We start from the raw sequence: 27,576 nt of genomic DNA, 5'->3' as shown, positions 1-27,576 counted from the left end.
TAGGAGCCAATTTCCCTCAGAAAGTCTTCCACGAAGGCATCCTTTCCCTTAGGCAGATAGATCGTACCGGTGTTTATTTTATCAACAGTACTGGTTATTTTTAAAAATGATCATCCTAGAAAGGTGATTGCCAAAAAGTATTCACTTCGCATATTTATACGTTATGCATGAATATACTCTTTTTAATCAATCTAATATATATAAATTACTAATGCTTTAAAAAAATTCAATTTTCAATATTCTGTTTCCTATTTGTTCCTGTTCAATGAAACAGATTCATACACAGCAAATCCAAATGCATCGCTACAGGAAGATGATAAACCAGCACAGTACGTAATTACAGTTACATCCGGAAAAGAGTAGATATACATATAAATACATAATATATATATACGGTATACAACGATATACAATATATATATATATTATCGTTTTTTAGGATGTATCTATAATATGTATCATTTTACTTTATTAAAATATAATATTCAATTTTGTAATTTAGGAATTTCTTCTCCCTTATCATGTATTATCAGCTTGTACTTTATAAACCTGATACCCCTTCAATTATCAGCTGTATTTTATAAACCTGAAACATAGAAACGCAATTTGATTTTATGCATTTCAGTATCAAGTGAAATATTAAAACTGATTGTTCATTATAACACTTTATGTATTCATTCAAAGCGGATCTCAGATAATGTGCCGCAAATTATTTCCACACTAAGTTTTTTGTGCAAATAATACGTCCTGCTAGTGTTTTTGTAATAAAATGCATGTTATTAATTGATTTCGAATTTTCGTTGCATCTTGATATTGCTGCCAAAAGATATTCAATCAACAATAGTATCTTTTACTACGTTTATGTGTGTGGATACATAGACCATTTCTCCGTGTACTAGAAAAATTTGATAATGATTTATCCACTTTTGAAGTAAAAAAATAATAGTTAGGAGTGTTATACGATTTTATAATACAAGTAAAAAATATATATAAAGCTCTGGAAAGTGCTAACACATATTTATGGAATATTATGGATGGTAATTTATGAAATATTATGGATGGATGAGTAAATGGAATATTATGTGCGTGCTATATATGTATACACATATCATCAAGTATAAAATCATTTATATATAATTTTTATGTCGCGATGAAATTTTTCTTCCGCAAAATAACGGCAAATTATGAAACATTACGCAACATTGAAAAGCGTGATGAACAAATTTTGCGAAAAGAAATAGCGACTGCTGCACGTATCTCACAGATATCTTTCATTCAACACAAAGGTGAAAAAGTTCTATTCCTGTTCAAAACATACCCTGTAGTCTGAGTCACAGACGGAAGAAATGACAGCAGGTCTTTTGTTCAACTGAGGGGATGTGTTTTATGGCTTACTCACTTTCCCGCCAAACAAGTACAGAGGAAGGAAGCGTCGTTGCCATAGTAACCAGGCTGTAGGTAGTCTTACAGATTTGAGTCTTTATCGCTCAACGTTCGTAGCGCCATCTGTTATTAAAAATCGACATGAGAAAGGGGTATTAAACGCTCTTAAGAAATCGGAGAAATGCTGATCGAATCCCTTGGCATTTAAGAGACAGTTGTAATGCTTTTGAAATGGTGGAGCGTGAATTCATCAGTTGATTCAGATTAAATCGGTTTGCTTCAATGAATTGAAACCTTTTCTGAAGGCAACTGCCAATGGATATTCTCTGCAAAAGCAGGTTTGTTTTTACTTCAGATTATGAAAACTGAAATACTTCTGGAAATGTTACCGAATCAAAGACTATGCTTAAATGACCTATTTGAGAATATTATATATTTTTATACGTAAACACACAAATTTTTAATGTTATTGTATCAGGATTCTTTCTTTTTCATCCCGTTTTTTTTTTCGTAGTAATGATCGAAATCGTTAATTACTGCGAATTTTGGAATGCAGTAATAATATCACCATTAATTTATTGTTTTAATTACTCTAAAACGTAATCTCGGAGAAATTGTTTTTCTAACAGAAATTATGCATATGCCTGTCTTTGAGATATATATATATATATATGTATATATTTGGGATTAGTTTTTTGGAATATTATATATTTTTTCATGGTTTTAGATACGTGCATTTAATTTACATATGCTCTCAGAATTTCAGTGATATAGTAAATTAGTTTGCAGCAATAATTAATCTTTGATATGTATGCAATTAAAATTTCATAATTTAAATTAACTTTATATGAATAGAGAATATTTGTTAAATTCAAATTTCATTCTTTGCAGCAATGGCACATGAGAATTATTTAAATTTAACTTTACTTTTTATTCTTATGAAACAATATATATATATTTTGTAACTGTAGGGGGAAAAACCATGAATTTTTCTCAGCTGTTTAAACAGTTCCCATGTGTAAAATAGTATTTCATCCCCCAAAATATTAGTTAATTTTCTCCTAATGTATAATGTCTTGCCTGTTCGTACAGTGTGATTAATGTCATGGTAATTTTGGATACTTTCTATAGATCTTGCATAATAACTACACATGTAAGTTATATACACATTCATAAATCTCTTATGATATGAAAAGTTATTGCAGACTTTCACATAACTATTAATAACTTGATATTCTCGATAACAGGTGACTTACCTTACTTCCGTAGACCATGATCAGAATTAAATAAACTTATAAGGTTATCATATTAAATTACACGAAAAGCAGCATGACATAAATAAATACAAAGAAATTAAATGTATTTACTGTACTAATAGATTATTATATTACATGACATTGGTTTTGCCCATGTATAATAGTAATGAAAGCCAGTTTTCCATAGAAAGTCCTCTACAGAGGCATCTGTTTTCTTAAGCAGATTGCTTTTACCACATTTCAGTGACCTTGATTTAAGTATGAAACTGGATAATATTTTCTTTCTGCATGAAATGTGTTAACTGAGTTTTAGAAATATAAGCTATCTTGCAGTTACTGTGATAATACTAATTTTTGGTACCTCCATATTATACCATCAACCATGAAAGTTGTGCCAATTGCTGCTGTGGAATTCTGAGCCAGACATTTGTATACAGCAGTTACAACAAACCATACAACAGTCTCTCTGCAGAATACATGAAATAACCCTGCTGTGAAAGTATTGGACCCACTTCGTGAATAAACATTCGTTCATTACTACTGTTTTATTTGCGGTCAAATTTTACCAAAAGCTCATTTTAGAATGCTATGAATAGAAGTTGTTCACAGGTAATTGTTCCAATTTCTTACTGTTTTGTTCGCTATTTCCACATACAGTAGATGTTAATTCTTTCGACCAGCTGTAAAAGAACTGGAGTGCAATCACAAATGTGATTCTACCTAGCTTACCAAGAATTATTTTGGGTTACATACAAATGAAACCGCAGATGTTGCGAGTGTGGTGATATTAATTTTTGTTTTGTCTTCATTAACCGGAAAAATAAATTTTCCATTAATGGTGAAAAGGTAAGAAATATATGATAATAAGTATAATATTATAGTCATTTCAAATTACTGCAAGAATGTTTCATTATTATTCAAATAATAATAACAAAAAGCTATCTATACTATAATTATAGTGAAGTATAGATATTAAATAATACAAAATATTAAATAAATTTTAGAATCACCTATTTATTATAATTACTACAATTTAATAAAAAAAGGGTAGCTTTTTTTTTTTTTTTGTGTGTGTGTTTTAACGTTTTATTGCATATTTTTTAATAATGAAAAAACAGTGTCATATTTTTGTTAAAAATGGAAAGTAAACTCCTTAAAAAGACTGATTTATTAATATATCAACTATATTTAATGTTAAAAATCTGTATATTAAAATTTCAGATGAAACTTTCTTTTGACGTAGGATTTATGTTTTTCTAGGTATGGAATGCTGGTCTGAGGGTTCTCTATGCTATAGGACAATGGCCAGGCAATACTCATGATGCATTTATATGGAGTGGACTGAAACAAAATCTAGATAGTATTTTGTCGCATCGTGCATATCTTTGGGAGATAGTGGATTATATTCCCATTTTATCACGGGAATATCTGTATAATGAGAAGCACAGAAAAGTTCGTGCAGTTATAGAGATCAAATCAAGATTTAGGGTACTGCACGATACTGGTGGAACACTATTGTATTCACAAAGCAAAATATGTAAAATGGTCATATCTGGTGGCCATTTTACATAATATATGCTTAAGGTATTGTGTTGAAAATCCTGAGATTGATGTGTTTGAAGATGATGAGTTGGTACCTTCAGAAAGTTTTCAGTCAGTGCATGTTGAAATTGCATTGCACAATGAATTATCTTTAAATTTTGAAACTCAATAATAAAAACCCAAAGTGGGCAACAATGAACCTCTGGCAAAGGTGAAACCCCCTTCATGGATAATAAAGAATATATTATGAAAAAATTACTTTCATAATATATTCTTGGGGACCCACAAGCCATGGTTTATATTTAAACCTGTAACTAAATGCACAACCCTAAATGATTTTAATTTATAATAATAATCCTAAATAATTTTATTAGTCCTGGTTTCAAATGCATACTGACAACTTTTGTCATTATTGTTCTTCCCTCTAAATTTCTTGTTTCCATCATTTATGTTTAAAAACTCTTGACTACCAGAAATAACTTAATAGGCTTGATATATATATATTTTAGTGTTGAGTATGCCAGTCATGATTTACAATAGTAAGTCACTATAAATTAGCATTGCACTTAATTTATCTTAAACTTAGCAATAAGATTTACTGCACCGAAATTCAGTTTCTTCCAAAAAGTCAAATGTTTCCCTTTCGTCCCCTTCCGTGGGACAAGATAGAAAATTTCCATGTGACAATACACATTTAATAGCATAAGAACTTCATGCTTATTTATTATAGTATAAATTAAAACTGACATATTCTGTCAAAGATATTTAAATGTATTTCCTAAAAACAATTATTTCACTCTATACTGTTTATGTCTTCTTGGGGGTGGGCAAAACAAATATTGGACAGTTCAATTTTCTCCACCATTCCTGTGAGCGTATTCTTCGATTAAGCAGGGTTTTGCTCCAATTCCTGATTAGCATAATATGTAAAGAATAAAAAGCCTATGATTTATGTCTCCATATCCTCTTGTATTATTTTGAAGAACATACATTTTTCTTTTAATTCTAGATTTTAAAACATTAAAGTAAGGGAAAGATTGTTTGCTGAATTTAGATTTATATCATCATTACGCATTCACTATAATAACTTACTGCATACTTACCTCAGTGGGTTTGCCATTAAAAGAAATACATTTAAAAAAAAAAAAATTAAAAGAAATACATTTAAAAAGAGAAGGGGGAAAATAAATACAGTTTGATTCACTTAATTTTTAGTACGCGACTCAACATTGTTATTGTAAACTAGACATTAGCCATACTTTAATAGCTGTCATCTCTGTATTTTTAGAACTTCGAAATTAGAATGTCAATTTTATCTGCCATTGTTATGGAGCTGTAGGATATCGAATGTTATTTCTTCAATGATAAAAAGAAATGAAATTTTTAATACCACATCTCATTCATATAACTTATTAACATAATTGAAAAACGATTTAATTCATTTCGTGTTATATCTGAAAATTAAAATTTGTAATACATTGACTAAAGATTCTTACAGGTCTTATTCCCATTTTCCTCCAGGAAAAAGATAATTGCTGTGTAAAATGCATAAATATTTTCACGAGACTTATAATAGTGGTATTAGAATTATTATAAAGTTTATGTCATTTAATGGATCTGTGAATTTCTTTTAAATAATTTTTATAATCACAAAATTTTATAAAATTAAAGTAGTAAATTTTACAATTAAAATATGAATCCCACACTGCAGAAATACATACAAGAATGAAAACACTGTAATATTTGAAATGCATGATTTATTTTTTTAATAAATTAATAATTATATTTTGATTTTCTATGACAGCAGACTGATTTGCAACTGATTGCTTATACAAGTCACATATTTCACACAGTACATTAATATATTCTTCTGCGTTTTAATTATTTCCTTTTCTGCAGCTGTAATATCATCTCTCTTCCTTTCTTCTCTTCGGTCTCCTGCTTCGAATAGTGGAGCTTCTATCTGAGAGAAAATTTTAAAATATTCATTCAAATTCAAATATTCTTAATTTTTATATTTCATAATGTAAAACACTTTTTATAATTAATTAAACAATGAAACTTCTCTAAAAAAGGACAATTCATAATATTGATTTCTTTAACTTTCAATTTTTTTCCCTTTATAATTTTTAAGACTGTTTATAGATCAAGAGGATTTAATGATTATTATTTTAAATTCTTAAAATCGTGTTGTTAATAAAAGACATACTCTGTATATAATGTTCGCAATAAAGAATTGAAATAACTCTTTTGTATGAGAAATATTAATTTACATCTGTTATAATTAATTTATACCAGCGGTTCTCAGCCGGTGCTATGCAAAGAAACAAAATATTTTTAACTATGAAATTCAAAAATCTCATAAAGAAAAGAATAGTTAATAGAAATTTCCTTTGATCGAAAATGACTTGAAGATTTGGAAAATGACACACTTGTTAACTTTTGGCTGAACCGAAAAAAAGAATTTAAAGGCATTTAAAATAAAGCTATCAAATTTGTATTGTCTTTTCGCACAACCTGTTTGTGTGAAAAATGATTTTTTCCATGTTAAATTTGAAATATAAATACTCATCAAAATAAAAAGTGGATCCTAATTTACCATTAAATGAAATAAGAGCAGACATAAAGAAATTAAATATTAAAGTATTAGAACTGAAATTTTGATAATCAAGTGAATAATTAATTTAATTAAATTTAATTTTGATAATTAAGTAATCATCAGTTTTTAATCTAATAGTTCTTTATGTGTACATATTTAATACAAAGAGTGTGCAAATGGCAATATATATATATATTTTTAATATTTCTATTGAGGAATTGAAAAATAAATATTGAGGAATTGTAAAATTAGTGGTGGTATTAATGTTTTTCAGTTTTTGCTTAGATGGTACACTACAGTCAAAAGGTTGAAAACCGCTGATTTATACCATTAAAGTTTTTCTGTTGGGAGGAAAAAGAAAAGAAGAATCCAGAAAACATTAGATTTTATGTAATAGATACAAACTTGTCATTCCTAAATGCCATTGCAGATTTCCTCGTGATAAAGGTGTGGAATTTTCTAATGTAAAAAAGAAAAAAGCATAAAATAAGCACAATTTACTCAACAATCTTGACTGAAATATACATGCTTTCAGAGATAGCATAAAGCAAGAAAAGTTTACTCAACAATCTTGATTGAAATATACATGCTTTTAGAAATAATATACAAAGCATACTGCATAATCAAAGTTATGAGTTTATATACTATGAGATACTATACATGTTTATAATATACCACGTTCCTGTACACCTAACACCTCATCCACAATTTTCTATACAATTCATTAAAGATAGTTCCTGAAACATAACTGACTTAAGAGAAACATGCATACTTCTAATTTATGCATAATAATTTGACAAACGTTGATTTCAGGTAAAGAGCTACATGTATTATATCAAAGAAAGAATGAATAAATGTAATTTGCCTTTATCCTACAAATACTTAAAAACATTTAAATTAAAAAAATGAATTATACATAATGGTAGCAAATTTTTAATGAAAAACAAAACAAGAGTTGAAAACTTAATGCAGTTTTTGTCAATATTTTACTCTCTTAAAATTTATATAAATGTATAGAAACTTGAAATGCATACCGCATTTGGCTGCAAAACTTGTGGTATTGTGCTGCACTCTAGGGAAAGGGAAAAAGTATACAATGAAGCAATCATAAGAATAAAAGATATTTGCATATTATTGAAACCACCTTAATAAAAGTTACCAAATTTTCAAAAATGTGCCAAACTCTGGCAACGATTATGTATCAAAATTTTTCAGGTAACATGCTCATGACAATTTTTCATTCAAGCAATGTCACCATTTTCATATGTGTTTCTTATGTTGTATTTCAAGTTCCAATGGATTTTAGATACGAATAGTTGTTTTAGATTAATTTCAGATTTAAAATACTGCTTGTGGAGCTTACCATCAAAAGACGAAGCTGTGTTAAAAGTTCTGCAGGAATAGAACATTTTAGTACAAAAATTTCTAATGGAAACAACTATGAGATGAATTTGGTACATAGACAAGGCATGCAGTATCAAGTTTATGTAATTCTCTGATTTTTTTTTTTTTTTTAAGTGAAAACAGATCACTTGGCACAAGTGCTAAAAAATTAGACAAAAAATTTGTGGATAATTTTTTTTAAACTATCATATAATTTTTATTTAATAATTCAAATTAGTATTTTAAAATTTGTTAAATGTTTTTTCCTTTGATATGTTGATAACATTTTGCCAACTTAGATAAATATTGATAGTCTGGTTATGCTAAAAGCAAGCTGCAAAAACAACGTACTTCTCCTGATAAGTATTTTTCTCTTTTCATTTATAAAGACCACCAAACTGATCCAGGTGTTTGTGTTAATACGTAAGTACCAAAAAATATTGAAGAATGCACAATCAAAGATGGCAACCAGTATGGTAAAAGATATAATTAATATATGCAATGAAAGAAATCTTATTAAAAGACGACTTTCATTATCAGAAGAGAAGCATGACACAGTTACAGTAAAGAAATTAAGCTTTTGTTTCTGCACTTGTAGCTTTTAATAGCCAAAAATTGTTTTTTGAAATTTTATGAAATAAATAAATCTGAATATAACTGATATCAAATGAGAATGGGTCCAAACTTTCACTTCAGAAGCAGAAAGTGCACTGTAAATGCACAATATAATGAGCAGAACACAAAGCATAATACATTGAAAAAATGAAGAAAACACTCATGCAGCCAGCTTTTTCACCTGGATTAAAAAGAGACTGGGATAGCGGTGTTCAGCAGGCTTATCTGCTTGTAGATAGATGGGCTTATTAATTACTATATAATTCAAGAACTAGTTAATTTTCATATGGTAAACATGCCTACTGTCACTGAAGAATCATGCATCTGCATTAAACAATAAAAATATAACACAAATTTGAATTTTAAATTAAACTTACTATTAGAAGAATTAAAACCAAATGCTGTAATTTGAAAATGGGAAAAAAAAATGTGGTTTATATTTGAAAAAGCAAGTATTTTTGTCTGAAAAGTAAAATATATTTTACACACACCTGTTGCTCTAGATTACTTTGGAGGGAATCTATAAGATAAAGTAAATAAAGTTGTACACATTACATTACATGTCTGTATATTTCCTTCGTTTTCAAGTCTGGAACACTTCGTTACACCACACTACAACGCAGTAAACACTTGACCATAAGCTCAGAGGAATTATAGGAACTGATGTTTTTTGTTTACATCGACACGCAGTCTCATTGGATATTGATGTAGTTTATCGGACAAGCTCTCCTGGCACGAGAGCAAACCAGCTCCCCATTGCAATTTTGACGTCATCAGTTACCAGAGCGGTAAAGCGTTGCACTTGAATTCGACTTTAGCAGCCGATAGCAGGAACGCCTCTTGCGAGCTAACATTTGCAATTTATCAGAGCGTTGCACTTGAATTCGCCCCTTAGTTATTAAAATATGCCCTATGATAATTAGTATCTCGTAAACAAAATACAGGGTGTTTATAAAGTTTCGGACCCATTTTGATGTTTAATAACTCATAAAATAATAAATATAGAATAAAATTAATAACATAAATGGTTAAATAGACTCAAAAAGTTTCATGACCGTTGTCAATGAACTTCCACGTGTGCCCCCTTCGTCGCACGGAGAATATCAAGTCGATATTCAATTTCACGCCAGGTACCGGCAAGCATGTCGGCATCCACAGAGGCTATTGCGGTTGTAATTCTAGATTTTAGGTCATCAATGTTCGACACTCTTCTCCTGTAAACGTTATCCTTTACAAATACCCAAAGGAAAAAGTCCAGCGGCGTTATATCAGGTGATCTGGGTGGCCAAGAAATTGGTCCTCCTTGCCCAATCCATCTTCCTGTAAAATGGTCATTCAAAGAACTACGAACGATGGTACTCCAATGAGGTGGTGCACCATCTTGTTGCAAAAAGACATGTGGCTGAAGCTCTTCTAGTTGTGGAATTACGAAGTTTTCCAACATGTCTAAGTATACGACTGATGAGGCCGTCTTTTCTGTAAAAAAGAAATTTAAACTGGAAAATGAAATTATCTGAAATCAACCACACGCGCAGACGATATTTACAAAGGTAAAGCTATTCAAACATGAAAAGGAAAATATATAAGTTATTCCATCAATAAATGGCATAAGTTTCTTTATATCTTCATTATTTTATGAGTTATTAAACATTAAAATGGGTCCAGGACTTTATAAACACCCTGTACTTAACTGGTTTTGAATTATTTGCATTTTAACTTTGGTAAAAAAATCCTATATACTATAATTTAATCAGCTTATTACCCGTAAAATACGCGGTTCATTGCGAAAAATTACCAAAATGGTTCAATACATAAAGGAAACATACTTATGTAAATTGATGTGAATCACTAGGGCATACTTGATCAAGTAGGACCAACCCCTTATCGAAATGTTGGAAGCCCGTGAGTATCAATAATAAATGATGTAAAACACATTAAAATTCATATTAATACGAAGGTGAATTAAAATCGTCAACCTTATTTCAACTCCTCTAGAACGTGGGAATGCAAGTTGTTGTCAAGATATAAAATGTAACGGCATAAATTGTCGAGTGAATATGAAATTTTGTGTTATGTTGAGTGTAATATGTTTAAGCGATACATTTTAGTCTGAAGGTTTTAAGATAAAACTGTATGGATCAGTCGCATTTAAAGCATTTTTCATCAGTCATCATTGCTCCTGATCATTTGGAGTTGCGGACTGTTAAGGTGAGGTTGCGTTTTCAGAGCTGCGGTCCACTGGAAGCTGTTCTTCAAGTTTTGGGTAATCTATCTTTTTTCTTATACCCCGATGCCAGCACCTATTGAGTTGTAAATTCAAGGAGCGAGTTAGGTATAGAAACGATGGATGAAGCGGAATTTTAGGAAATAGATAGGTGATTATGATCTTAGTCTCTATTATCGAAGACTGATCTTGATACTATCGCTAATCTAGTTAAGGAACGCGAAAATTTAATGACTTCAGGATTAAAATCTAAAGTAGTAACTAAGAGAATTCAGGAATCAACTAACCAATTAAACGCTACAGGTACAAAATCAGGATAACTCCGAAATTAAACGAAAATCTAGCACAAAAATTGTATTATTTTTAAATGCTCAGTGACGATTACAAGTTGTACACAAACATCATTTATTCTACATTGCTGACAGACAGACAGAAAAAATAGACAGATGTCTTGTTTTGCACCCGCTAAGTCTTTTTGCACCGATGGGCGAAAAATCAAGCATAGGTGCGAAGGAAAGGTATATAGAAAGGGGGACAATTTCGTATTTGAGGAGAGTAAAAAGGAACTTCGTACATTTTGTACGAGTTCAAAAGGCCAGAAAGAAAAGATAGGACAAAATAAAATTTAAAATAAATGGCCCAAAAATAATAGAGGGGGGGAAAGGGCCTATAGAAATAAAAGGAAAAGAAGTAGAAAATATCCTAAAATACGATTGTGTCCATGAGTGTAGTTAAAAGGAGTTCATTTGCAAAAATTCCTGTCTTTAAGAAGCAAACTTTAGCTAAGTTAAAAAAAAAATAAATGAATTCCTACATGGTAATGTGTATGCCCTTATCTTGAGACTTAACTAGAAAAGACATATATCATCACAGAGATGTACATAATATTTTAACTAAAGTAACATTAACTATTACCGTTCCCTAAAAATTCATGTATATTTCAGAAAAACAGTAATTGACAAAATCATAAATCCATACACAGTGTGAGAGCATTTCAACAAAAATAAATTATACAGTTTATTTTTCTTAAATATTAGTTAAATATAAAATTAATTTATTAATTTAACCGTTGTAATTTATTATAGTACAAGTTTAACAAATTCTGTCACACTGGCCTGGAAGAAAAATTGAATAATAGATACAGTTACAGTTACATATATAACATTTCCCTTTTTTAACAGAAATAATGATAAAAATAAAATTATCTTTAAATAATGAGGCTTTTTAACAGCCCTACCAGATCAAGTAACGTAGTTATGTCCATCTGCAAAATTTGGTGATACAATACCTCTTTCAGTATTTTGTGACACAACACTTCTGTTAGGTTTTGAAGAACTTACAGGTACGTCTAAATTTGAAGTTCTGCTGCTATTCTCAGGTATCTCGAATTCATCTATAACTTCGTTCTCACGACTTTCATTTTCATAGTTGTTTTGCATTGCAAACTCTTTCTGATTAGTTCCTTTAAAAGAATGTCCCTTCTATTCCTTTGTACGATTCTTCCATCTGTTCTTATAATCCTGTATGTACGTGGTCTTTCTGCTTCTATAATTTTCTGACTTTAATTTAGTTTTTCTCTTTCTCTTTACGTACACATGATCTCCTACTTTCGGTGGTTTTAATGGTCTTATATTTCTATCATAATAGCTTTTTTTTGTAAAGTCTGTCTCTTCGGTAAATGTCATTTGTGGTCTTCATATCGTTTCGTTTGGATGAAATTCTCTTTTATAGGTATCAATCCATTTACTTTTCTTCCAATCATCAATTCTGAAGGTGACTTAATTTCATCTCAAATAGGAGAGTTATGATATTCCAGTAATACTAATTATGTATCCTTATTGTCAATTACGGCTTTTTCTACCGTTCGCTTGACAATTTCAGTATGTCTTTCAACCATTCCATTAGATTGTGAGTAATTTGGGCTTGAAAGATCTGGCTTCAAAATTTCATCTTAAAAATTCTTTAAATTTCCTGCAACTATATTGTGGACCATTATCCGCATATACTATTTTCGGAATATCATGGCTTGCAAAAATTGATTTCAATTGCTTTATCACTGCTACACTTGACAAATCTTCCGAATGCCAATTTTCAACATATATTTGGTAAAATAATCTATAACTATTAGATAATCCTTTCCTTGAAAGTAAAAGAGATCGGTTCCCAATACTTCCCATAGACCATTAGGTATTTCTTTAGATATCATTCGTTCTTTAGTATTAGCTTTTTGTAAACTTGAACATGTTGGACAATTCAGTACCAAATCTTCAATTTCTTTTGATATTCCTGGCCAATATAATATTTCTCTTACTTTAATCTTGCATTTTACTACTCCTAAATAACCATAATGAATTTTACTTAACATATCTTTTCGTAAACTTCTTGGTACAACACAATTTTTAAATATTTCCATTTGTTTCTGATAGTTTTTCTCTGAAGTTAAAATATAGTTTTGCCAGTTCTGGAACCATACATTTTTCATCTGGCCATCCAGTTTTAATTAATTTTCTTAAAACTTATAGTTCTTCATCTTTTTCTGTTTCCAGTTGAAAAACTTCCTTTAGGCATTGGTATAAATTCTACAACCGATCGAACATGGGCTTCTATGTCTCCTTCAAAGAAATCAGATCCTTTATCAGCGAATGATCTTTATAATGCATCCGCTATAAAAAGTTCCTCCCTGGTTTATATTTTATCTCAAACTGATTTGGCTGTAATCTTATACGCATTCTTTGTAATCTTACTGGGCATTTAATTAATGGCTTTTTGAAAATTGATTCCAATGGCTTACAGTCACTTTCCACTGTAATATATTTTCTAAATATATACTGGTGAAATTTCTCCCACGAAAATACAATAGCTAAAGTTTGTAGAGTCTTTAGGTTAATTAGAAGCAGAAAAGATGAAAAATATGCAACCGCCTTCGCCGGGAATCGAACCACGGAACTCTGAAATACCGGCTCAGTGTGCAGAACCATTACACCACGAAGGCACGCTAGGGAAGTGGGAGAAATACCTTATAAGTTTCCTTTTCAATTTGAGCACAATTCTTCTGTGTATCTGTTAATGCTTTAGATGCATATGCTACTGGCAAATTTTTCTGCAATAAGACTGCTCCTAGTCCTTCTTGAGATGCATCTACTAATAAAACTGCCGGCTTATTTATATCATAATACTGTAAAATTGGTTTATTTACTAAGACATTTTTTAGTCTTCTAAATGCTTTTTCGTGTGTCGCATTCCAGTTCCAGATAACTTGTTTTTTCAACAAATCTCTTAGACATGATGTCAATTCTGATATAATAGAAACATATATAATCATTCCTAGGAAATTTTCTAATTCTTTGACATTTTTTGGTAGTTTTTATATCTAGAATAACCTTTAATTTGTCTTCATCTGGTTTTAAACCATCTTTAGGAAATATATGTTCCATATATTTCACTTAATTGAGCCCAAATTTACATTTATTTAAATTAAATTTAACATTCTTTTCTCTGGTTCTGTCCAACAACTTCTTTAATCTTAAATCATGTTCTTTTTATCTTTACCCCAAACTAATAAGTCATCTACATATATTTTAACTCCTAAATCACTAAAAATGTCAAAATTTTAGTTGCGAATTTACTTTATTTAATACTCCTTTTGGTAAATATTGTTTGTTAAGGTTGCCATATGGACTGAGTTCATCATCAAAACTTCTGTGAAAAACTTCCGGTGATGAACTCAGTCCATATGGCAACCTTAAGAAACAATATCTACCAAACGGAGTATTAAATGCAGTAAATTCACAACTTGAATCTGACAGTTTAATTTGCCAAAATGCTTTATTTGCATCCAAAATACTAAACACCTTCGCATTTATCATTTGAGATGAAATTTCTTCAAAGGTTGGTATGTGATAATGTTCTCTCAGTATATTTTGGTTAAAGTGCTGAGGATCTAAACACACTCATAAATTACCATCCTTTTTTCCTTACTACAACTAATGATTCACAAATTCTGTAGGTTGATTAACTTTCTTTATAATACCATCTTTCTCCATTCTTGCCAGCCCACTAGCGGCCGAGCGTTAAAGACGCTGAACACTGGTAGTTCGGTCCGAGGTTCGAATCCCGCGAACGGGCTGGCTGCATGGGCGTTTTCGTGGTTTTCCCCATGTGTAATGTGTATACGAGCCAGTTTCCCTTAGAAAGTCCTCCACGAAAGGCATCCCTCCCCTTAGGCAGATAGCCCTAGTGTGCTTTGCCATAATTAAATACACCAATAATTAAATACACCATTCTTGCCAATTCCTTTTTTAATGAATTTAATAAGCTAAGTGGAATTTTCCTACAGGGCTCTATTTTACCAACAGTTCCTGGTTTTAATTTAATGTGATATGTATATCCAGTTAAATTCCCAGCTCCTTCAAATAAATCTTGATATCCTTTTAAAGATTCTGGTAACTTTTTATTAGAATCAGGATTTATTGTACAAATTCTTTGTACTAGATTTAATTTTTGCAATGTAGGTAAACCTAAAATAGCAGGAACAGTTTTATTATATGCTATAACTTGAAATTCTACTTCATCCTTGTCCCCTTTCAATGTTTCACATAATAATTTGCATTTTCCGACTACATGAATTGTAGTACCATTGTAATTATTTAAAGTGACTTTTGATTTAGTCAAACACGTATCTCTTAAATTTAGGCAATGGTAACACATTACACTGAGCACCAGTATCCAACTTAACAAAAAAATATTTAGATATGTTTACTGTTAGTCTTTCAAACCATTCTGTTCTATTTTCAGAAAACAGATTTGTATCTTCTACTGAACCTAAAATATATTTATTACCATTATTATGCAACTCATGCTCTAAATTATTTTGTACAGCATTAACATAAGTGCACATTTTAGAAAAGTGATTTTTCTTTTCACAGTACAAGCGAATCTTATTATAAGCAGGATAATTGTATATTTTACAAGTTCCACATTTCCTACATGGCTTTGGATTATTATACGCATTTCCTTTATAGTTTGAAGATGATTTAATACTTTGTTGCTTTTGTTTTACATGATATTTTTCTTACAATGCTGACATTTTCCTCTGAAAGATGGACATTTATTTCGTTTGATCACTTCCATTTTATTTTCTTCAGTTAAATGTTTCAGCTGATATTCTGCTAATTCAGAAGCTTCACACATTTTAATACATTTATCCATTGTTAATTGATCTTCCCTTAAAAACCTATCTCTAAGATTTTTATTTAGAATTCCAATTACTATTCTATCTCTTATTGAACTATCTTTTAATTCTGTAAATCCACATTTGCTACTTAATTTCTTTAAATTTGTTAAAAAATCATCAAACGATTCACCTACATGTTGTGTTCGACAGAAAAATATCAACATTTTCGTTTGCTTTCGGTATGCAAAAATTTTCGAACGCTTCAATTATTTTGTCAACATTCTTCTTCACTTAAATTAAATGTATTAAACTTTTCAAGTGCTTCTTCACCAATCATATGCAATAAAATAGCTACTTTAATTTCGGGTGATTTAGTAATACTACCAGACGCTAACATATAAATTTAGAATTTTTGTTTCCATTTCTTCCAATTTTCGCTTAAATTACCTTCGAAATTTAGATTATTTGGTTGCTTTAATCCATCCATATTTAATTTAAGACTTTAAATAGTTTATATATACGTATTTTTACCCACTTCAAATAAAAATAAACAACCCACTTACCAGCAATGGAAGTTTCGATTTCACTGTAAAACAACTTCCCATTGTGTTTTAGTTTAGAACAGTGATGGCGAACCTTTTGGGAGACGCGTGCCCAAAATTCAACCAAAACCCACTTATTAATAGCAAAGTGCCAACACTCCAATTAAACCTGAAAATGAGTGTTTGGCTTAGCAAAACAACACACACTTGTCTTAAGACTTAAAGAGAAAAAACAGGAAGAGAGTTTTCAACGATATAGAAACCTTTTTATTACAGGAAATAGATTGGTTTTGCGTAATTAATGAGATTTTTTTTCTGCTGTATACATACTGATAATCCGTCAAACCTTTTCTCATACTTCATTAATTTGACCGCAACACATGCAGCACTCAGATTATCTGTCAGTCTGTTTCTTGTGTCAAATTTGATATAGTTCAAAGCTGAAAACAGCTGTTCACACGCATAAGATGATCCAAATTAAGTAAGAATAGAACCCCCAAGCGTTTCAAACTTATTTGGCAGAGAATTCCACACTTTAAGAATTTCATTTTCAAAACTATCAATTGTGCTGTTCTGTGTGATCTCTTTACACTCCATTTCCTCAAGTATTGAACAGATCAGAGAATTTTCTTTTCCACGTAGAGCGTTCTTGAAATTATAACAGCTCCATTTTCAGATTTTCAAGATCTAACCATAGCTGCTACGGTACTCGAAAATGCCTTGTAGATTTCTTCATGACTTGAAGGATTGTGGGCAAATTGTGTAGAATTTTCTAGATGCATCTTTAGATTTGGAAAATGTTTCAGCTGCCCACTTGCAAGATCTCTTTCAAAAACATGCATTTTTCTTTCAAATGTTTTTATATCGCAAAACATCCTTTCTGCCGGTTTTTCCAAGCTTTGCAGTTGTTTGTTCAGTACATTGAAGTGTTGTGTACAATCTGTAAAAAATATAACGTTGTTAAGCCAGTAAACTGTGGATAATCCTGCCCTTTTTCATTCGAAAATAGCCTAATTTCATCTAAGCAGCTTAAAAACATCTCTAAAACCTGTCCTCTACTCAACCATAGGACATTATAGTACATAAGCAGCGTTTTATGCTGTGCTTGAACCTTATCAGGAAGTGAAACTATCGACAACTGAAGAGCTCCGGTCATGATATAATTCACGATTTTGGTGACGTCTTTGTGAACATCGTCTAATGTTTTGCAGCTGTCCTTGACACAAAGAGCTTCTTGGTGAATGAGACAAAGAAACTGAATAACTGGATGTTTTGCTTCTTTAACCTATATGAAACCAGATGTTTTGCTGTTTGAAACCAGATGTTGCTCCCAACATGCAAGGAGCACCATCACTTGTAATTGAAACACCTTTTTCTGGTCTTATGCCTTGTTGGAAAAAAGCTTCTATCACAGCATTGTAAATATCTATTCTTTTCGGATAAAGATGCCAATTTTACCAGCTCTTCTCTCATCATATCACCAACAGCATAACGCAAAATTATTGCTAACCTTGCATGGTTGTTTATATCTGTGCTTTCATCTGAGCATATTAAGTAACAGGCTGCCTTTTGTACGTCAGAGGTGAGCTGCTAACCAGTATCACTTGCCATCTGCAGGACTCGATCTTTAACAGTATTTCTGGTAAGCGGTATTTCAGCGATATGTTGTTTAATTTTGTCCTTTTGGAAAGTCATAAAAAGGGAATTACTCCCAGACCGCATGACCTCTTTGATTAAATCCCATTGGGAGAGCGGTTTACCATGTTTTGCAAGGCACAGTGAAATTTGAAAGATGGCCGTTGTTAGATGGTTTGTTTTAGAAGATAATTGAAAAACCTTTTCTCGTAATTATAATTTCTCAGTTTCCTTTCAATAAACACTTTCCGTTCAACTTCATCAAGTTTGGCAACAATCTTGTGGTTGGTGTTTATGTGCCGTCTGGCACTAGATGTGCGACACACAACCATTTTCGCGCACGTAATGCATAATGCTTTCCTATTGTGTTCAATAACTCCAAATGATTCTGTCCAGGTACCTTGAAATGATCTTCCACTAGCAATGTTTAATTTTGCCTTTTTTGCTGGAGTCATTTGTGAGGGTTCAAGACCTGGAGTCTAGAAACACACAAAAATTAAAAATGGAGCATTAAATCTAAATCTATCATATACTAAAAAGAAGTAACATTATTATATATGAAATATGATACATGAAAATCTTATATCTAGGCTTAGGCCCTATGCCAGTGGCATTATGCGATAAGTAAGTAAGCGAAACGTTCAAGAACAGACCAAAACACATATTTAGATTACATAGTATCATTTTACTGTGAGTATTGATTAAGGAAGTAATATTTTAGTAGCATTCCAGCTGATGAGGCTCAGCGTGCGAACTGTAGCAGGCATGCCATAGGTTTGCCATTACTGTTTAGAATGTCTTTACGGTTATTCATAAGTGACATTGCATGGTTCTGTAAAAAAGATTTTATTTTTTAAGCTATTGCCGACTACGCCATGTATTATTTTTACATGTTAGATAAGTGCTCAGTGATAAAAGATGTACACAAACATTGTTTATTCTACATTACTATTCTACTATTCTATATTACAGTTATGATTAATAATAATAGATACAGTTACTGTTACATATATAAGAAAAACCAAGAAAAAGAAAGGTCACCACTGACGAGGATGGTTTTGTTACACCCAGAAATACATTAAAGCGTTAATACATTAATACATTAAGCTCTAACACTGATATTTCAGAACCTGCTAAAAAAATTGCAGAACTGACTGATGATGACGAAATGGAAGGCGATGGATTCAAATGTTGAATTCCTTATAACAAGAAAACCGTCGGACATATACCCCCGATTATTTTCACTTATTTCAGCAGCGATTGGAACCAGCTCAAAGATAAAATCAAAAAGCAAGTATGTGTTATGTATTAATTGCTATTATTTTCAAGCTTAATTTTTGTTTACTATTTCAATTTTGTTCTGTACTTGGAGTTCTTAAATTTTTTGATTTAGTTGTCTAAAGTTGGTGTAAGTTTAAACTGTAACTTTTGTAAACTTTAAAATTTAGGTTTGGTTGCTTTAAAAGTTTCCTTAAGTTGAAGTTGTTTAGTTTTTATTTGAGTTTAGGGACTTAAGTTTACATGGTTTTTGACCCTTAAGGTTGTTTAACTTTTAAATTTAATTATTATTTTAAAGTTTTGTTTGCTGCACTTTTAGTGTGTTAATTTTTTTAACTTAACTGAAAATTTTTTACCCCTCTTTCTATTAAAGTTGTCGAATACATATTTTCTGACTGGCGGTAAGGTAAATCAATAGTAATTGATGAGTATGCATACTTAAAATGCTGCTGAAGAAACAATTTATATAGTGCTGACATTTTTAATGAATGATATTGTTATGTAATAGTTTAAATTTTAATGTCCCAAATTCATTTGTGTTGACTAAATATTCATTGGTTCTGAAAATTTTCACATCCCAACCGTCAGCTTAGAATTCATTCTCAGAATCCCTTATCAGAGGATTACTGCACCCCGAAATTCTTTCGCCCAAACGAAAAACCATATGTCGGATGACGTGCTGGATGTATACACCATCTGGAATTTCATTTAAAGAGGACCTCGGTTGCTGTGACAGGCTAGCAGGGAAAGGTTCTACAGCGAATTTGTGAGGAGGGAGAAATAATCGTTGGATAGGAAGCTCTACATGGTCGAGTTGAGCCTCGATGCGAGGCTAAATGTCCCCCCTTGTTTTCGTCTGCGGAGATTGTTGACACATCGGTAAGGCCTTGGAGGCGGAATAATTGAACTGCGCTAACTGGCTTTTATGGTAGTCGGGAAACCTTTTCCCGTGAAGATTTCTCTGTTTGGATTGCTGGACTTGGCTTGTTGCTGTTCACTTTCTACGCCAAATTAAAAAAAAAAAAATGCACCATCTATTAAAGTGGCTGCGCAGTGTTGTCTGAAGAGGAGAGACGGAGAAAAGATTTTCGATGACGCCTTTTTTTTTTCTGACGGAGCCAAGGAGACGGAGAAAGAAATTTACTCGAAGAAAAGGAATGATAGATGACTTCTAAGATACAGAGCGGAGACCAGCAGTCCGGAGTCCCTGGTGTGATGAACGATTAAACAACCTACACAGAAGAAAAGCGTATTGAATCAAGAATTCTTAACTTAATTACTGACTGAAGTATGGCCGGTGTTTTTGGGAAGACTGGAGTCCTACCAGTTGGAAGCGGGTGTGGGGTGGAAAGCCGGGCCTCCGAAAGAGTTGCCCATTAACCTTTCTCATATTGTCCTTTTTTTTTTCTCTTGCAGATTGCAGATGTATCTTCAGACGTTTAATTATTATTCCCTGCATCGTGGCAGTATCTTGTTTGAGTTTTAGCCTGCATCAAGTACCCAAAATTTTGTTCGATGCCTCCCAAACGGGAACGGTGAATTGTTAAATATGTAAAAGAGGTATGCAAAATTTCAGATATATAGATGATCGGTCACCACCAAATTAAAATGTAATTGTACTCTTACTATTATCTTCAAAAATAAACGTTAGTTTGATTTTACTTACCTTTTTGTAATTATTGTAATTAATTCTTTTACGCTGGACCTTAGTCATAAAATGGGTTTTGGCATTCACAACGTAACTTCCTGAAATTTAGAATTGTTTTATTGTTTATGTTTCACTATGATAATTACTCGAACTCTTATGTCATGTGATTGATACAGTATTAATTGAAAAGTTTTTGTTATGTTATACATATACACACCTTTACCTACTTCAAATTTGCTATGAACATTGATTATTGAAATTACACAGAAATGATGTTAAAAAGTAAATAATACATTTGAAATATATTATGTTATATATATAATGCAAAATAAAAGAGGTTATAGTGAATTTAATTTAGAAGTTCGATTTCATATTTTTTATCTTACACATATATATATTTATTCATATTTTTTGCAGTTTGACACTGTGCTTTTGTTTTTAGTTTTGTATGTGATTTAATGCGAATTGAGTATGGGATGAATTTTAACAGCAATTCTTATTTAATTTTAATTTCCATTATTACCATCACTTGTTGCAACTATCAGCTTGCAACGAAATTGTTTATTTTTTCTTTGTATATATATATATATATAATTAAAGATATAAAGTAAGAAATTTAGAAACTTTTGTCTCTTTATTTAAGATTATTCTAAGTTTATAATTAGAATTTATTTTTTCGTTGCTTTGGGGAAGGGCCAGAATTTTCGGATGAACTATTATAATTATAATTTAAATAAAAATTTGAAATGATTCAACGGATAATTCTGGATACAGAAAAGCAAGGATTTTTGTAGAAGAGAGATTTCAATTAATTTCAAAGTTCCTGCCCACTGATTAAGTGACATTGAGATTGATTGAATTCCTCTTCTGTTTTTGTTCATTTTTCTTTAAATTTCATAAATTTTGAAAAAGGGTTTTGCTAGTTTGAAATGTTTTGGTTAAAAAAAATTAAATTTATTGTTGTTGCATTTTTATGATTATTTGAAATTTTAATTTCTGGTCTTCGTGAAATATTAGTTCTAAGTTTCTTACTTTATGTCTTTAACGATAATTTTTCTGCAGCTTAATCGCGAAAATAACTAGGCATGTTTGTGTTTTGTTTTCAAAAGAATTGTTATATATATATATATATACACCTAACACACACACAAGCTGACATGAAAAATTTAAGACTCCTGCTTCATCCTGGACTTTGATAGCTTTCCATCGTCGGTTTTCCTCTGCAATGTAAAGCAGTCTTCATCCATTAGCTCTTTGGTTTCGCTAGTTTACATAGCCATTGTTCTACATGTTTCGTCACAAATGACCTATCACTCTATCGTCTTTTGCCATCTCAGCTTTAAATTATACAGAAGAAGCCAATTTGTTTTGAGCAACAGAATTACAGCCTTTCCTTTCGTGTTTCTAACTGTCATTTCTAATGCAATAAAATGATTAAACATTATCTCTTTATTTTCATCTATTGTCACTCGTGTTGAAAAATAAGCAAGCTCTTTTCTTTTGCATTCATGTTCTTTAGAACAGGATTTTGTACCATTAACCTCACGAGGTTAATCATTATTTAAATAAGTGCACATCGTTTTACTTAAAAAGGTTTTAGCATTCACGTCGTCAAGTACTATAATTATTAGAGAATACTCTCAGAGATACCCGACTTATAGACGAGTAGAATTTCATAAATACAATCCCTTGCTTAAGAGGATATTAAATATTTAAACAAGAAATTTCTTAAGAGAAATTTCTAAACTTATTAGGTTTGGTTAATTTTTATTATTAATTCTCAGTACTTCCCTGACTGTTGCGAAAAGTTAAGTTTCAGACAACTAAAAAAAATGACTAAACAAAACTTTTAAATATATGTACGCAAGGAAATCAACCAAACGCAAGATGAATACAAATTAAATTTTATGGAGGCTGTTCGCACATTTTCTAGACGATTATGCTTTGTTGTAAAAGAAAAAATGCTCCGCTTGGAATTTTTTTAAAAATGAAACTATATTTTTGAATGTATAAATTATCGTCTGCTGCTTGACAGTTTTGTTTTCATGCAAAATCTAGCCTTTAAAAAAACAACGGATCTTTGAATAAGCAACGGGCTATTTTTGTGTTCTTTACGAAGAAGCTTATTTGTATCTTGTTATTAAAAAATGCTGTAAAAACTATGGGTTTTCGATATCTAAAGCTACGATAGGCAATGTTGTCAACAACAAAGGAAACAAACGTCAAAGTTTAGCTTCAAGTGGAAAAATTATTTTAAATACGTATCCAAGGCAAAAACGGAATGTTTAGAACGTTGCAAAAGCAAGATATTTAATGCTAAAAATCCACGAAATCAAAGAACAGCTGCAAAATTATTCAAATGCTCAGTGTCAACTGCAGCTAAAGTGATTAATGCTGATTTTAATCTTAAAAAGGAAAAAAAATTAAAAATTAAAAAAAAAATTAAAAAATAAAAATAACTTGCATCGTCTTTCTTCACAACATATCGCCTAATACAGAACGCGCTGCAGAATTCTTTATGAGAAAGTTTTATCCTCACAAAAATGGAGAAATGCTGTCACATTAGACAAATCTGGGGTGTATACAAACGACTGCAATAAAAGAGATACTACACTTATTATCATCAAAGAGAAAAGAATATTAAAACATAGTTCAAGGAATCTAAATAAAGGTTTTCTAAAGGATTTACGATTGTTGCTGGTTTTTCACATAAAGGCAAATTAAAAGTAAGGAGAGTGGAGAAAAGTGTTGAGATCAACTCTATTACCAAAAAGGAATTTTATAACCAGTTTTCAAATATGAAATACCTTCTCTATACACACAGTGTGATCAAGCTGTAGAACTGCATCAAGACAAAGCAATCAGCGACATGACAAAAATATACTGTTAGTTTCCTTAAAAAAAAAAAAAAAAAAAAAAAAAAAAGGAACAAGAAACGTGTATCAAGGCCATACCTTTCACTTAAATCCTTAGAAAATCTTCTCATGTGTTACCCATGTAGTTTTGCGATATTGGGCTTTTAAAAAGTAGATTGTCCAAACGTTGACCTACAAACTGTTCAAGAGGAATGGGTAAAATACCTTTTCCGATACTATATAAAAGGCTTTATTGTCTTGAAAATTACGGCGGAGAAAGAGTAAGGGTTACCAAATAGAAAATTTTAAAAATAAACATTTAGGTAAAATATTTTTCTAATTACAATGAAAAGCGTGTATAAAATGCGCGAACGGTCTCTTTACTTTTACAATATGAAACTATGGCAACAATTACATACATTTTGCTGCTTTCAGTCTGATATAACACGACAGATATTAGCAAGCAATTATTTACCATAATCCAAAGCTTAAAGAGTAGCACAGTGTGCTTTAATATAATTTTGAATTCTCATTTCCCTCATGCCAATTTTGATTTAGCAGTTCTTTGACATGTTTTTCAAGTAAGTGGGTGAAATGAATTATAGAGAATAAGGCAGTGAAATTAAAAGGGTTGAACTTTTAGCAAAAACAAATATAACTTTACAATGCTATGCTAGCAGATAGTAATAAAATGGTAGTATATTACATGAGTAAAGTGAAGAACTTTATTTCTCGATTTTAAAAACCGTAAATTTATCCTATTAAAAATGTCCTTTATAATCTGAAAGAAACCTTAATGTTCTACTGATGTTTCATTTTTGAATATTTTATCTAAAACTCCTATGGAGGAAGAGATCATACAAATCGATGCATTGAACAAAGATGGTAAATTTTCTGATAAATATATGGATACTCGTATTTGCTATGTAATTTCTCAAGTTATTAAAATTGTAAATAGTCTTTTATAAATTCAGTTACTTAAAAGCACAGTGTTAAAAGTCAATTCTACTGTCTGCAATTTATAGGCATCTTCATCGAAAATGCAAGTAGATGAAAAAAACCGACAATTTAGGTAAACAAATTTTACACTGGTATTAAAACGTTTTTTAATTCTTTGGTCAGAGCTCAACTATCTGTGATTATGGGTGCATGTTTTACGTTCGCCTAACACAGCCAAGAATTGAAAACTTAATGAAATTTCACGGTCTTCTTTAAAAGAAAGGCAAGTTATGATAATGTCAGGATTATCTACACATTTTATAAAACTAATATTTTATGAGATAATAGCATAGCTGCAAAAATAATTAATTAAACATATACTTAAATTTTAATATTAATGTCAGTTGAAACTAAATGTATTTAGACAACTATAATTAATTTGAAAATTCATAATTAAAAAAGAAATTAGATTAATTAGCTCATATTTGACATATTTAAGTGTTCTTAGGAACACTTAAATATGAAATACAGAAAAGTTGGTTCTTCATGAGGAGCACAATACCAGCTACCCTAGCCTGATAACTCATACAAGGACAGTTTTAATCATAGTTTCTGCATCTGTTAACTTAGCCATAAGCACTAACCATACGCAAAGTCAATTTATTTCCTTCGCTTACATATTAGATAATAGTTTACTAAATATAAGATGATTAAGCATCAGATGAGTTAAATCGAGAATTATATTCTTCTCCTAAGGATATCTCACGATTTCCAAGTTTCAAAATAAAAGCTTAAATAATAAAAATAATGGACAAAATAAAATAACTAGGTCTCATAACTGACAAAATAATTATACTGGTCCGAGCACCTGAAGTACATATGGACTAAAACATGAAGCATAGCAAATAATTTTAAAAAGGTTCAGGAATTAACAGGGGACTTAAGACTTATATTTGAAAGATCAGAATCGTCCTATGCGGACCAGAAATTTGCTGCCATCCCATGACAGTTATGAAATAAAAGCAGCTCCAAACAGTTCATTGACCATTTTGCTACGTATCACTAAATACTATCTCATGACTGCTAATGCAACCTTATGCGTGGAGAACCTCCGCTCCATACAAAAGCTCAAGTTGACTTCGTAAAGAAAGAAAAATTGAAATTAGAGAAAAACTGAAAACTACAAGATTTTTACTTAAATCCAGGCAACTATGAGTCTTCCTCCCATCCATCCATAAGACACCTAGCAATGAATAACTACCTTAATTTCTCTTGCAACCAAATATTAGAGTATAACAAACTACTATGTATATATCAATGGATTGAAAATGGAAAAGAGAGTTGAGGGTGTCAGCATCATACTCATCGCTCACCAAAACAAACTGGTCCTTAAGAGCCGCCTAGTTGCAGAAAATAGCATTTTTCCTAGCAAACCTGCATGCCGTTAAAGAGGCATTCACTTCCTGCAGTGAAAATATTGTAAAAAACATACATATTCTCACTGATTCTCCATTTGCAATGCTCGTTCTAAAGAATAGAACATATGAAGAATTAATTCAAGCGATTCAAAACATTACAGCATCCCACCCTTATAAGGTATTTCTCCCACCTTCTTGGTGTGCATTCGTAATGTAGGGGTCTGCATGCTGGGCGCGTATTCCAGAGGTCCGTGGTTCGATTCCCGGCGAAGGCGTTGCTAATTTTTCATCTCTTCTGCTTCCGAAACAAACCTAATGACTCTACACCCTGAACTTGAGCTCTTATTTCTTAGGTGAAATTTCAGGTGGGCATTGAAGGGAATGAATGAGATCACGATGCGCTCAGTTCGGCAATCTCCAGTGAAGAAGCAACTTTCGTCAATATTCCTTGGGCAAAATTTCATTTAAAATGTAATCTGAAATGAATCCAAGAAGCACTGCGGCAGCTGAAATGGATCAGTGAAGGCGCGGGAAGACGCCTTTTTAACTTCCTCCAAAAAATCAATACCAAATCATCTAGCTCAATCATGTGAGGAATTGATTCGTAACAGACCATGGTCCCTTCCTACACACCCCTTTGAGAAAAACATCGACCCCTCAGATGACTGTATTATGTGGGTAGAGGGCAATGCAACCCATAATCTCACAAGCTGTCCATTGACAAACAAATGGCATATTAAACTCTCTGAAAACAATGTATGTTCTTACATAATATACACACTCAAGAAGAAACGGTTAAGAAGAAAAATCGAGGCAAAAATAACTTTTTTTTCATAGAAAGGAGTGAATCTCTGCAGAGTACTTTGAGTTAAGCAGAGAAATTGTATCACTCCTCGAAATACAAAAAAAGAAAAAAAGCTGAAATTATACAAAAAGTGTTAAATTTGACAGTTCTCTTCTTAATCAACAAATGGAGCTAATGTGTAAACATCGTAAGGTTTATCTTAATTTTCTAACAGTTAATTTTGAATTAAAGTTACTTTCCTGTCTTGCCTTAATTTCAGTTTACAATTTCCAGCCAGAACT

General features: G+C 31.2%; 2 long non-coding RNA genes across 3 annotated transcripts; one reads left to right on the top strand and one right to left on the bottom strand.

Annotated features, from left to right (window-relative positions):
* The first annotated feature begins 1,555 nt into the window (after positions 1–1,555).
* LOC146998673 (uncharacterized) lies at positions 1,556–6,067 on the top strand. Its single transcript, XR_015039672.1, has 2 exons — positions 1,556–1,721; positions 3,900–6,067. It is a non-coding gene; the product is annotated as an uncharacterized LOC146998673 (long non-coding RNA).
* Positions 5,922–9,544, bottom strand: LOC118202830 (uncharacterized). Of its 2 annotated transcripts, none has more exons than XR_015039670.1 (2): positions 9,270–9,544; positions 5,922–7,852 (listed from the first exon to the last, which is right to left on the bottom strand). It is a non-coding gene; the product is annotated as an uncharacterized LOC118202830 (long non-coding RNA). The 2 variants fall into 2 exon arrangements; XR_015039671.1 differs by having other exon boundaries at positions 9,334–9,544.
* Between the last annotated feature and the right edge of the window lie 18,032 nt (positions 9,545–27,576).

The sequence above is a fragment of the Stegodyphus dumicola genome, chromosome 2 (assembly GCF_044657685.1).
Source record: "Stegodyphus dumicola isolate Sdum_Otavi_A_Nest chromosome 2, ASM4465768v1".
In the NCBI taxonomy this organism is placed as follows: domain Eukaryota; kingdom Metazoa; phylum Arthropoda; class Arachnida; order Araneae; family Eresidae; genus Stegodyphus; species Stegodyphus dumicola.
Note: the sequence above shows the minus strand (reverse complement) of the source record. Positions and strands in the feature narration are given on the sequence as shown.